Source organism: Hyaena hyaena, unplaced genomic scaffold, assembly GCF_003009895.1.
Source record: "Hyaena hyaena isolate Hyena2069 unplaced genomic scaffold, ASM300989v1 scaffold_1531, whole genome shotgun sequence".
Lineage (NCBI taxonomy): Eukaryota > Metazoa > Chordata > Mammalia > Carnivora > Hyaenidae > Hyaena > Hyaena hyaena.
This window is the reverse complement of record NW_024082163.1, coordinates 61,228-73,191: the sequence shown is the minus strand read 5'-3', so window position 1 is coordinate 73,191 and position 11,964 is coordinate 61,228. Positions and strand designations below refer to the sequence as shown.

General features: G+C 34.2%; 1 pseudogene; it reads left to right on the top strand.

The window, feature by feature from the left end:
- LOC120225876 overlaps positions 1–11,964 on the top strand; it is a 67,077-nt pseudogene that overhangs the window by 38,496 nt on the left and 16,617 nt on the right.

The following is an 11,964-nucleotide window of genomic DNA, read 5'->3' as shown; positions in this document are numbered from 1 at the left end:
GGAGGAGGACACTTGTGGGGATGAGCACTGAGTGTTATGTGGAAACTAATTTGACAATAAACTATTTGTAAAAAAAAAAAAAAAAAAAAAGAAGTCTGTACCTTACAAGAGAAATCTAATAAGACTAGTGCAGAAAGTTGGAAGATAAAGAGAGTGGCATGATACATTCAAAGTGCTGACTGGGAAAAATGTGTAGTCAAGAATATGCTATCCAGCAAGGCTGTCATTCAAAATAAAAAGAGAGATAGGGTTCCAGAGAAAAATTAAAGGAGTTCATGAACACTCTCTCAGGCCTACAAAAAAATATTAAGTGATACTCTGAGTAGAAAAGACACATGAAAATTGACAAAGGCAAGAAAAGATCAGAGAAAAACTCCAGAAACAATGACAAAACAAGTAATAAAATGGCACTAAAAACATATCCATCAATAATTACTTTCCATGCACATCCACTAATTGCTCCAATCAAAATAAATAAGGTATCAGAATGGATTAAAAAAAGTCCCATGTTGGGGCGCCTGAGTGGCTTAGTCGGTTAAGCGTCTGACTTTCGCTTAGGTCATCATCTCGTGGTTCGTGGGTTCAAGCCCCGCGTCAGGCTCTTTGCTGACTGCCAGCTCGGAGCCTGGAGCCTATTTCAGAGTCTGTATCTCCCTCTCTCTCTGACCCTTCCCTGCTCACGCTATCTCTCTCTCTCTCTCTCCTAGAAATAAATTTTAAAAAATGTTTTAAAAAAGTCCCATGTCTATGCTTCTGAAGAGACTCATTTCAGTCCTAAAGATACCTACAGATTGAAAGTGACAGGATGGAGAAATATCATGCAGATAAATGTCGAAAGAAGTCCAGAGTACCAATACTTATGTGGTACTTATGACTGTAACAAAAGATAAAGAAAGATATTATGATACAAGAGACAAAGGAGACAGTCATAACAAAGGAGACGATCAAAGAAGATCTAAAAATTTTAAAGATAAATGGACATTGCATGGGTGAACTCTAATATATAAAATAATAGTAAATATTAAGGAATGAATTGATAACACCAGAGTAGTAGTAGAGTTTAACAACCCACTTACATAAATGGATAAATTTTCTAATGAAAAAATCAACAAGGAAACTATGGTTTTAAATGACCCAGTGTCCCAGATGAACTGAACTGATATATTCAGAGCATTCTATCCTAAAATGTCAGAATGCAACATTCTTTTCATGTGTGCATGAGATATTCTCCAGAATAGATCAAATGTTAGCTCACAAGTCAGCCATCAACAATGCAAAAATATTTAAATCATACCATGCAAATCCTGTGACCACAATGCGATGAAACTAGAGTCAACCGCAAGAAAAAAAAAAAAGAAAAATCACAACTACATGGAGGTTAAACAAAATGCTACTAAACAATGAGTGGTTCAATCAGGAAATTAAAAAAAATGAATTAAAAAATACATAGAAACAAATGGAAATGTAAACGCAATGGTCCAAAGCCTTCAGTATGTAACAAAAGCAGTCTTAAGAGGGAAGTATATAGCAATACAGGCCTAACTCAAGAAGCAAGAAAAATCCCAAAGAAATGTTCTAACATTACATCTAAAGGAACTACAAAAACAAACAAAGAAAACATGAAACCAGGAGGAGAAAGGAAATAATAAAGATTAGAGCATAAATAAATAATATAAAAACTAAAAATCAAAAGACCACATCAATGAAACCAGGAGATGGTTCTTTGAGAAAATTAATAAAATTGATAAACCCCCAGTCAGAGTTACAAAAAAGAAAAGAGAAAGGACCCAAATAAATAAAATCACAAATGAGAATGAAGAGATAACAACCAATACCACAGAAATACAATAAGAGATTATTATGAAAAACTATATGAAACAAATTGGACAACCTAGAAGAAATGCTTAAATGCCTAGAAACATACAAACTACCAAAATGAAAAAAAGGAAGAGATATAAAACAGACTAATAACCAGCAAAAAATTGAGACAGTAATCAAAAAACTCCCAGCAAACAAAGCCCAGGGCTAGATGGCTTTAAAGGAGAATTCTATCAAACATTTAAAGAAGAGTTAATATCTATTTTTCTCAAACTATTCCAAAAAGCAGAAAGGAAAGTATAATTTCTGAACTAATTCTATAAGGTCAGCATTACCCTGACACCAACACCAGGGAAACACTTCATGAAAAAAGAGAATGACGGGCTCCTAGGTGGCTCAGTCAGTTAAGCGCCCAACTTCAGCTCAGGTCATGATCTCACGGTTTTGGGTTCGAGCCCTGCATCGGGCTCTGTGCTGACAGCTAGCTCAGAGCCTGGAGCCTGCTTCAGATTCTGTATCTCCCTCTCTCTTTGACCCTTTCCTGCTCACCCTACCTCTCTCTCTCTCTCTCTCTCAGAAATAAATCAAACATTAAAAAGAGAGGGAGAGAGAGAATGACTGGGGCGCCTGGGTGGCTCAGTTGGTTAAGCCTCTGATTCCAGCTCATGTCATGATCTTGCAGTTCGTGAGTTAGAGCACCAAGTCAGGCTCTGTGCTGACAGCTCAGAACCTAGCGCCTGCTTCAGATTCTGTGTCTCCTTTTATCTCTGACCATTCCCCGCTCACACTCTGTCTCTCTCTTTCTTAAAAAGAAACAAAAAATTTTTTAAAAAAGAGAGGAAATGGCAAGCCAATATCCCTGATGAACATGTATGCAAAACTTCTCAACAAGATACTAGCAAACCAAATCCAACAGTACATTCGAAGAATCATTCACTATGATCACGTGAGATTTATTCTTGGGCTGCAAGAGTGGTGCAGTATTAACAAATCAATTAATGTGATATGCCACATTGATAAAAGAAATGATAGAAACCATATGATTGTTTCAATGCAGAAAAACAATGCAGAAAAAGCTCTTGACAAAGTGTAACATCCTTTCATTGATAAAAACCCTAATCCAAGTAGAGATAGAGGGACCATATCTCAACATAATAAAGGCCATCTATGAAAAAACCCACAGCTAATATTATCCTCAAGGTAAAAAATCTGAGTTTTACCACTAGAGTCAGGAACAAGACTGATATGTACACTCTCACAACTGTTATTCAACATAGTACTGGAAGTCCTAGCTACAAGAATCAGACAACAAAAAGAAAGAAAAAGTATCCAAACCTTTAAAAAAAAAATAAGACTTTCACTAATTACAGATCACATGATATTCTATATAGAAAACCCTAAAAACTCCACTAAAAATTGCTAGAACTGATAAACAGATCCAATAAATTTGTGTGATATAAAATCAATGTACAGAAATCTGTTGCATTTCTATACACCAATAGTCAAACAGTAGAAGGAAAATTAAGGAATTCATCCCATTGACAATTGCACCAAATATAGTAAGAAACCTAGAAACAAACTTAACCAAAGAGGTGAAAGACCCATACTCTGAAAACTATAAAACACTGATGAAAAAAATTAGAAATTACAAAAAAGAAATGGAAAGACATCCCATGCCTGTGTATTGGAAGAACAAATATTGATAAAATGTCTATACTACCCAAAGCAATCTATGCATATAATAAAATCCCTATCAAAATACCACCAGCATTTTTCATAGGTATAACAATCCCCAAATTTGTATGGACCCATAATATTACTCAGAATGAGCCAAAGCAACTTTGAAAAAGAAAAGGAAAGAAGGAGGCATCACAATTCTGGACTTCAAGTTATATTACAAAGCTGTAGTAATCAACACAGTATTGTACTGGCACAAAAATAGACATATAGTTCAATGAAACAGAATGCAAAACCTAGAAATGAACCCACAACTGTATAGTCAATTAATCTTTGACAAAGCAAGAAGGAATATCCAATGAGAAGACAGCCTCTCCAACAAATGGTGTTCGGAAAACTGGACAACAATATGCAAAAGAATGAAATTGAACCATTTTGTTACACACATAAAAAATAAATTCAAAATGGATGAAAGACCTAAATGTGAAACCCGACACCATCAAAATCCTAGAGGAGAACACAGACAGTAACCACTTTGACACTGGCCATAGCAACTTCTTTCTCGATATGTCTCTGGAGGCAAAGGAAACAAAAGACAAAATAAACTACTAGACCTTCATCAAAATAAAAAGATTCTACACAGTGAAGGAAGCAATCAGCAAACAATAAGGCAACTGATGAAATGGGAGAAGATGTTTGAAAATGACATATCTGATAAAGATTAGTATCCAAAATCTGTAAAGAATTTCTCAAACCCAATACCCCAAAAATAAATCATCCAATTAAAAATAGCAGAAACCATTAATAGACATTTTTCCCAAGAAAACATACAAATGGGCAACAGACACATGAAAAGATGATCAACATCACTGATCGTCAAGGAAATACAAATCAAAGCCACAATGAGATATCACCTCACACCTGTCAGAATAGTTAAATTCAACAACACATGAGAAACAATATTTATTGGTGAGAATGTGGAGAAAGGGGAACTCTCCTGCACTGTTGGTGGGAATACAAACTGGTGCAGCCACTAGAAAACAGCATGGAGATTGCTCAAAAAGTTAAAAATAGAACTACTCTACCATTCACCAAATGCACTTCTAGGTGTTTATCCAAAGAATAAAAAATACTAATTCAAAGAGATACATGCACCACCAATGTTTATAGCAGCATTACCTACATTAGTCAAATTGTGGAAAGAGCCCAAATATCAACCAACTGATAAATGGAGAAAGAAGAATTGGCATATATGTATATATGTATATACAGTGGAATATTACGTATCCATAAAAAATGAAATCTTGCCATTTGCAATGATGGGGATGAAGTTACAAAGTATTATGCTAAACAAAATAAGTCAGAAAAAAACACCGTATGATTTCACTCATATGTGGAATTTAAAGAATAAATCAAACAAGCAAAAGGCGGGGAAGAAGGAAGGAGACAACCTAAGAAACAGACTCTCAAGTATAGAGAGCAAATTGATGATTACTAGAAGGGAGGTGGGCAGGTAGATTGGTTACATAGGTGATGAAAATTAAGGAGTGCACTTGTGATGAACCGGCTGTTTTATGGAAGTGTTGAATCACTATATTGTAAACCTAAAATTAATATTACACTGTACATTAACTAACTGGAACTTAAATTAAAACTTAAAAAAAACGTGGAAAAAATATACTCACTGTACATCAGTTAAGGGTGGAGGACATCAGTGAGACCCTTGATAAAGAGGTAAAAAATAACATATCAGAGATGAAGTACTAAGTAAATGAAATTAAAAACATAATAGATGGAATAAATAATAGGCAACAGGAAGCAGAAGAGCATATCAATGACCCGGATGATAGAGTAACTAAAAATAATAAAGCCTGGCTTGTGAGAGACAAACAAATACTGAATAGTGAGAATAAACTTTGAGAATTGGTTCCTCTATCAAGTGTAGTAACATTTGCATTATAGGGATCCCAGAAGGAGGTAAGAGAAAGATGGGCAGAAAAATTTATTTGAAGAAATAATACCTGAAAATTGCCCAAATCTAAAGTGGGAAACACATCCAGATTCAGGAGACGCAGTGATCCTCCAACAAATTCAACCCAAGGAGTCCACACCAAGACATATAGTAATTAAAATGGCAAAAACTAGTGATAAAGAAATGATTTTAAAGATATGAGAAGACTTTTACATACAGAGAAACCCCATAATGATTTCAGCTTATTTTTCAGCAGAAACTTTATAGGCCAGAACTAAGTGGCGTGATATATCCAAAGAGCTAGAAGGTAAAATCTGCAACCAAGAATATTCTATCCAACAAGGATATCGTTCAGAATAGGAGGCATAAAGAATTTCTCAGATAAACAAACTTAAAAGAAACAAAGGTAAACAAATTTCCATGACTTTCATGACAACTAAAGAAGCCTTATGAGAAATGTTCAGTAGGTCTCCGTGAGCAGAAGAAAAAGGTAAGAAAATAGGAAGCACAAAATAAAAGGATGTTAAAGATGATACTAAATATCTGAACCATGGGCGAGAAAAGAGTAAAGAATGGGCTAGAAAATAAGCAACCATCTACTTAATAGAGACTGCTATATGCAGAAGCTGTTACATATAAACCAAAAGTTAACCACAAATAATAATAACAATAATAATAACAATAATAATAAAGTAATACCTCTCTTGCAGCTAATGCCAAGCAACAGGAATCTCTCAGGACATCTGGCACAATCACCACAATACTGGTTAAAAGGGAAACCTTACCACGAAAGGCAGAAATAAGAGCTTGGATGTCCCACTGCCAACACTAGGATTGGCCCCTGGCACATACACAAAGTCCATGGGAAGGACACAAAATCCTTGTTGGGAAGGCAACAAAAAGAACCATGCCTTGAGGATGGACATGGGGAGCTTCGCTCAGGGCTGTAGGTATTGTATGTGCAAAACAAGGATTATTGACATTGTCTACAATACATCCAACAATGAACTGGTCTGCACCAAGACCCTGGTTAAGAACTGTATCATGCTCATTGACAGCATACGGGACTCACAGTGGATTGAGTCTTGTTATGCACTGCCCCGGGCCACAAGAAAGGGCTCAAGCTGACACCCAAGGAGGAAGAGATTTTAAACAAAAAAAAATCCAAAGAAATCGGAAGAAATATGATGAAAAGAAAAAGAATGTCAGAATCATCAGTTTTCTGGAGGAGAAGTTCCAGCAGGACAGGCTTCTTGCATGCATCGCTTCAAGACCAGGCCAGTGTGGCCAAGCAGATGGTTACCTGCTAGAGGTCAAGGAGGTATAGTTTAATCTGATGAAAATAAAAGCTCAGAAAGGCAAATATATTTTCCTCCCTCCTATCTTTGGTCATGTAATAAAGGTGTTTATTGTTCTTTAAAAAAGCAGTAATAGATATGCAAAAAATAAAAAGAAACCAAAGTATATCACTAAAGAAAACCAACATATCATAAAAGAGAGAAAGAAAATAAACATAGAAAACTACAAAAACAACTGGAAATCAATTAACAAAATGTTGATAAATACATATCCATCAAAAATTATTTTGACCTTACGGGGCACCTGGGTGGCTCATTGGGTTAAGCGTCTGACTTCAGCTCAGGTCATGATCTCGCGGTTCATGAGTTCGAGTCTTGGGTCAGGCTCTGTGCTGACAGCTCGGAGCCTGGCTCCTGGAACCTGCCTTGGATTCTGTGTCTCCCTCTCCCTCCGCCTCTCCTCCAAGCTCTCTCTTTCTCAAAAATAAATAAACATCAAAAATTTTTAAAAAATAAAACTACCCTATGATCTACTCATCGCAGTACTGGGTATTTACCCAAAAAATATAAAAACACTAATTCACAGGCATACATACACCCACATGTTTATAGCAGCATTATTTACAATAGCCAAATCATGGAAAAAGTCCACGTATCCATCGACTGATGAATGGATAAAGAAGATGTGGTATATATACACAAGTTAATATTATTCAGCAATAAAAAAGAATGAAACTTTGCTATTTGTTGCGACATGGATAGAGCTAGAGAGTATAATGTTAAGTGAAATAATTCAGCCAGAGAAAGACAAAGACCATATAATTTCACTCATATCTAGAATTTAAGAAACAAAAAAAAATTAGCAGAAAGAAAAAGAGACAGTCAAATCAAGTAACAGACTCAAGTTTAGAGAAGCAGCTGATGGTTAATGGAAGGGAGGTGGGTGGGGGGATTGGGTTAAATAGGTGGTGGGGATTAAGGAGTGCACTTGTTGTGATGAACACTGGGTGATGTATTAAATTGTTGAATCACTGCATGGTACACCTGAAACTAATATAACACTGTTTGTTAACTATAGTGGAATTTAAAAGAAAAAAAAAAACTATTCAATGCAGAGAGAGCTATTGGTGAGCTCTTCTTATATATTTATAGTTTAACTTATTATTTTCCTTATTTTTTATTTTCTATCTTATTATATTTGTTTTTATATCAGTATTTTTTTCAAGTAAAGGGAAAGCCAACAATGTGTTTTTCTCCATGTCAATAAACAGGAATGTTTCAGAGACAATTCCATGTTGACAGCCTCCTATAATTTGTACATAAAATTTTGGTAAAGGTTCTGCACATACTTTCCAAAATGATTATCATTTTCTCAGAAATTTTTAGTCTAAACTATTTTTCCATAGGTAATAGAGGAAATTTATCCAATGAATAAGAGATCAGAGCTTTGAAAAGGTGAATGTCAAAAGTAAATTAAACCTCTGATGGCATGAACTCCACGAAAAGTCAAATGGAATATTTCTTTTATGAATTTGTAATTGCATATCATAAAGCAAAGAATAAGGTAAACATTTTTTGTTTGTCTTTCAGTTTCACAGAAACTTCATCATTATATGCTTTTAGACGGTCAAATTTTGTTGACATTTACAAACATTTCATGTTGATCTTACATGGGTCACATCAATCACCTATACAGTTTCAATAACACTTTGTTAAATAAACTTTCATGAAAGATTTATAGAGAATTTGATAAAAGTAAAGAAGATGTAGTTTAGCTTTTAAAGAGGCATTACCCCCTTTCTGAGGTGTAATATCACTTCTACAACACCAGTAAGCTTTTCTAAAATAAAAAGTAAAAAAAAAAAAAAAAGCTTTTCTCCCACAATTTTATTTGCATAACCTTCTTCTTCCAAACATTGGAGGTGTAAGTGGGAAGGAGAACCTCAACCCCAATTTAATACTCCTTACATATAATGGTTGTGCATTGATCCCATGTTAAGAAATATTATGTGTAAATTAACATTATTTGGAGTTTATTCACTTTAAATAAATGAATCTTTAATCCATTCATGCAAACAAGTGCTTCCTTCAAACATTTGAGTCATTGTATTTGGAATTGGAATGTCTATGGATGATAAAAATGAAACAAATTATTCCTCACACATTATTAAGGCAATCAAGTGGAATATGGTTACTAAAAAGTTTGCTGGAATTCATAGATTTTTTAAAAACATGTATAATTACAATACAAGACAGTTTATTTTTTTGCAAGAATGTTCATAGAAGCTTTATTTGTTTTTTTTTCTTAAATAGTTTATTGTCAAGTTGGTTTCAATATAACACCCAGTGCTCATTCCAACAAGTGCCCTCCTCCATGCCCATCACCCCCCTTCCCCTCTCCATCACCTTCATCAGCCCTCAGTTTGTTCTCAGCATTCAAGAGTCTTTCATGGTTTGCCTCTCTCCCTCTCCCCAACTAATTTTTCCCCTTCTCCTCCCCCATGGTCCTCCATTAAGTTCTTCCTAATCCACCTATATGTGAAAACATATGGTATCTGCAAGACAGTTTACTTCAATTTTAAGGAAGCAGCTGCCTTAAGCATTTGGGTAGTTTTGTTTGTTTGTTTGCCTTTTTCATGAAATTAAAAATTAGTGTTGATTTGAACTAGAATTTTATTTTATTAAATGTTTATTTATTTTTTTGAGAGAGAGACAAAACATGAGCAGAGGAGAGGCAGAGAGAGAAGGAGACACAGAATCTGAACCAAGCTCCAAGCTCTGAGCTGTCAACACAGAGCTCAAAGCGGGACTCCAACTCACAATCTGTGAGATCATGACCTGAGAAAATGTGTAACCAACTGAGCCACCCAGATACCCTTGAACTGGATTTTTAAAGACTAACTAACCTCTAGCAATTTGTGCAAGGCAAGCAATAAGGTTATAAGGCAATATGTTTGTAATTATATATCACATTGTAGTTGGAGAATAGGTAATAAAAAATTTGTTATCATAGATCTCTTTTTTTCATTTTACACATGAATTTGTTGAAAAGTACTAATTTAGAATATAATTCCAAATTATGGCACTGTTCTAGTCCCTCTTGTAAATTTCCTTGCTTAATGCTCTACTTTACTGATAGGTCTGGGCAATTTCCCTTGCTATTAGTTCTCAGGAAAAATTTAAAACTTCTTGGATCAATGAATTTTGTTGCCTGTAAAGAAAGGATACATTCTGGTAATACATAATTTATAATTTTAAAAAATTAGGCCCTTATATTTGAAAAAACAACCTATATATGCTAAAACACCAAAACATAAGTGCTTAGTATAGTATCTTGCACATGTTAAGTGCATACCATTTATTCAGTATTAAGGTATGAATTGGTTATATTTCTAAAGGTGAGATTTGACCTGTAGTATAATCAAATGTGAGCTTGAAAAATTAAGCTCTCCTCTAACAGAATTCAACTCTACAAATGGTTAGAGTAAATAAACCATTCTTCATAAAGAATGCCCAGAATGAACTTACATTTTAAACATAGAATTCATAATTCACTTACACAGGAGTTTGAAATTTAGTAATTTTATAGCAATAAAATAGTATTCCTATATAGAGATTACATGTAGAGTCATTTTTATTTCAAAGACCAAATTTCTCTTTTGATAATATTTATTAAATTACTATTACACTTATTAATATCAAAATATCTTTTTTGAGTGTCTTTCTTTAAGAAACCACAGCAAACCTTATTACCTTTTATTCAAGTGATAGCAGGCTGAGGTTTTTAGCTTTTTATTCTTTTTATTTTTATTTTTAAGTAACCAACTCTTCACTTGTCATGAAATCAAAAGAGAAGTTTCTGAGTTGTTAAGATTTAAGAGGGAGCAAGCCTGATTTTCAAATTAAGACTTAATTAGCAATTCAATTGTAGAAACACATTTTTAGAATCACTGGACAATTTCATAGTAGTTAAACAGTGACTCATGAGGAAGTCAGTAATATAATACAAAGACAGCTTCTTATTATAGGCCTATTAAAATTCAGGATCTTGTTATTGGTATTTTTATTTTATTAAATAAAATTTGAGTAAAGATATTTAACTGTAGAAATAGAAATGCTAGACACACTACTTAATAGCACAAGGTCTGCACACTTATCATATAAGAGCTGTTTTCATTACAAAACTATTGCAATTCTAATCATTAGATTTAGTATACTGAAATTAAGGGGACTCACACTCACTAAGTAAAACTAAACATTTATATGAGAAAGGAGGGACGACAAAGAATGAACCAAGACATTTACAGTATATTTAATATTTACAAATTAAATTTGCTAAGTTAAAGTCAGAAAAATATATTTGCATATTTGCATTCTACATTACTTTGTCTCACAAAGTTAGTGGTGAGTAAAATACATTTGAATCTTAATGAATTCTAGTGAACAAACATACAAAGCATACAGCATGATGCCAGGTATATAGTGGGGGCTCAAAGGATTGATTTTGGTTTTGTTTTTAATAACTGAAAGAATTTTTTTCAGAAAGCATTTTAAAGTAACAGTAAAAGACCTTGAAAAACTATAATTAACCTTAAAATTTTTTGAGTGGCATCAGATGCCTTCTAATAGTCTTTAAGAGTTCATAGAGCTTCTATAAATACTTCTTTTGAACTACAACATAAGCTTCATATGAAAACAACTTTTACATGAGTAAACACGTTACAAAATAATTGAAGAACAAAATAACATTTTACTTTCATGTCTGAGGTGAAAGAATTATTTTGAGGATGTTTACATGATTTGAAACCAATTATTTATTATTAAAAATATCCCTCTTTAAAAGGGCACGTAGGGGAGCCTGGGTGGCTCAGTCTGTTAAGCGTCTGACTTCGGCTCAGGTCATGATCTCACGGTTCATGGGTTCGGGCCCCGCGTCAGGCTCTGTGCTGACAGCTAGCTCATAGCTTGGAGCCTATTTCGGGTTCTGTGCCTCCCTCTCTCTCTGACCCTACCCTGATCACGCTGTCTCTCTCTATCTCTCTCAGAAATAAATTTAAAAAATCATTTAAAAAATTATAAGGGCATTTATGATGAGCACTGGATGTCCTATATGAGTAATGAATCACTAAATTCTACACCGGAAACCAATAGTACACTCTATGTTAACTAACGGGAATTTAAATAAAAACTTGAAAAAAA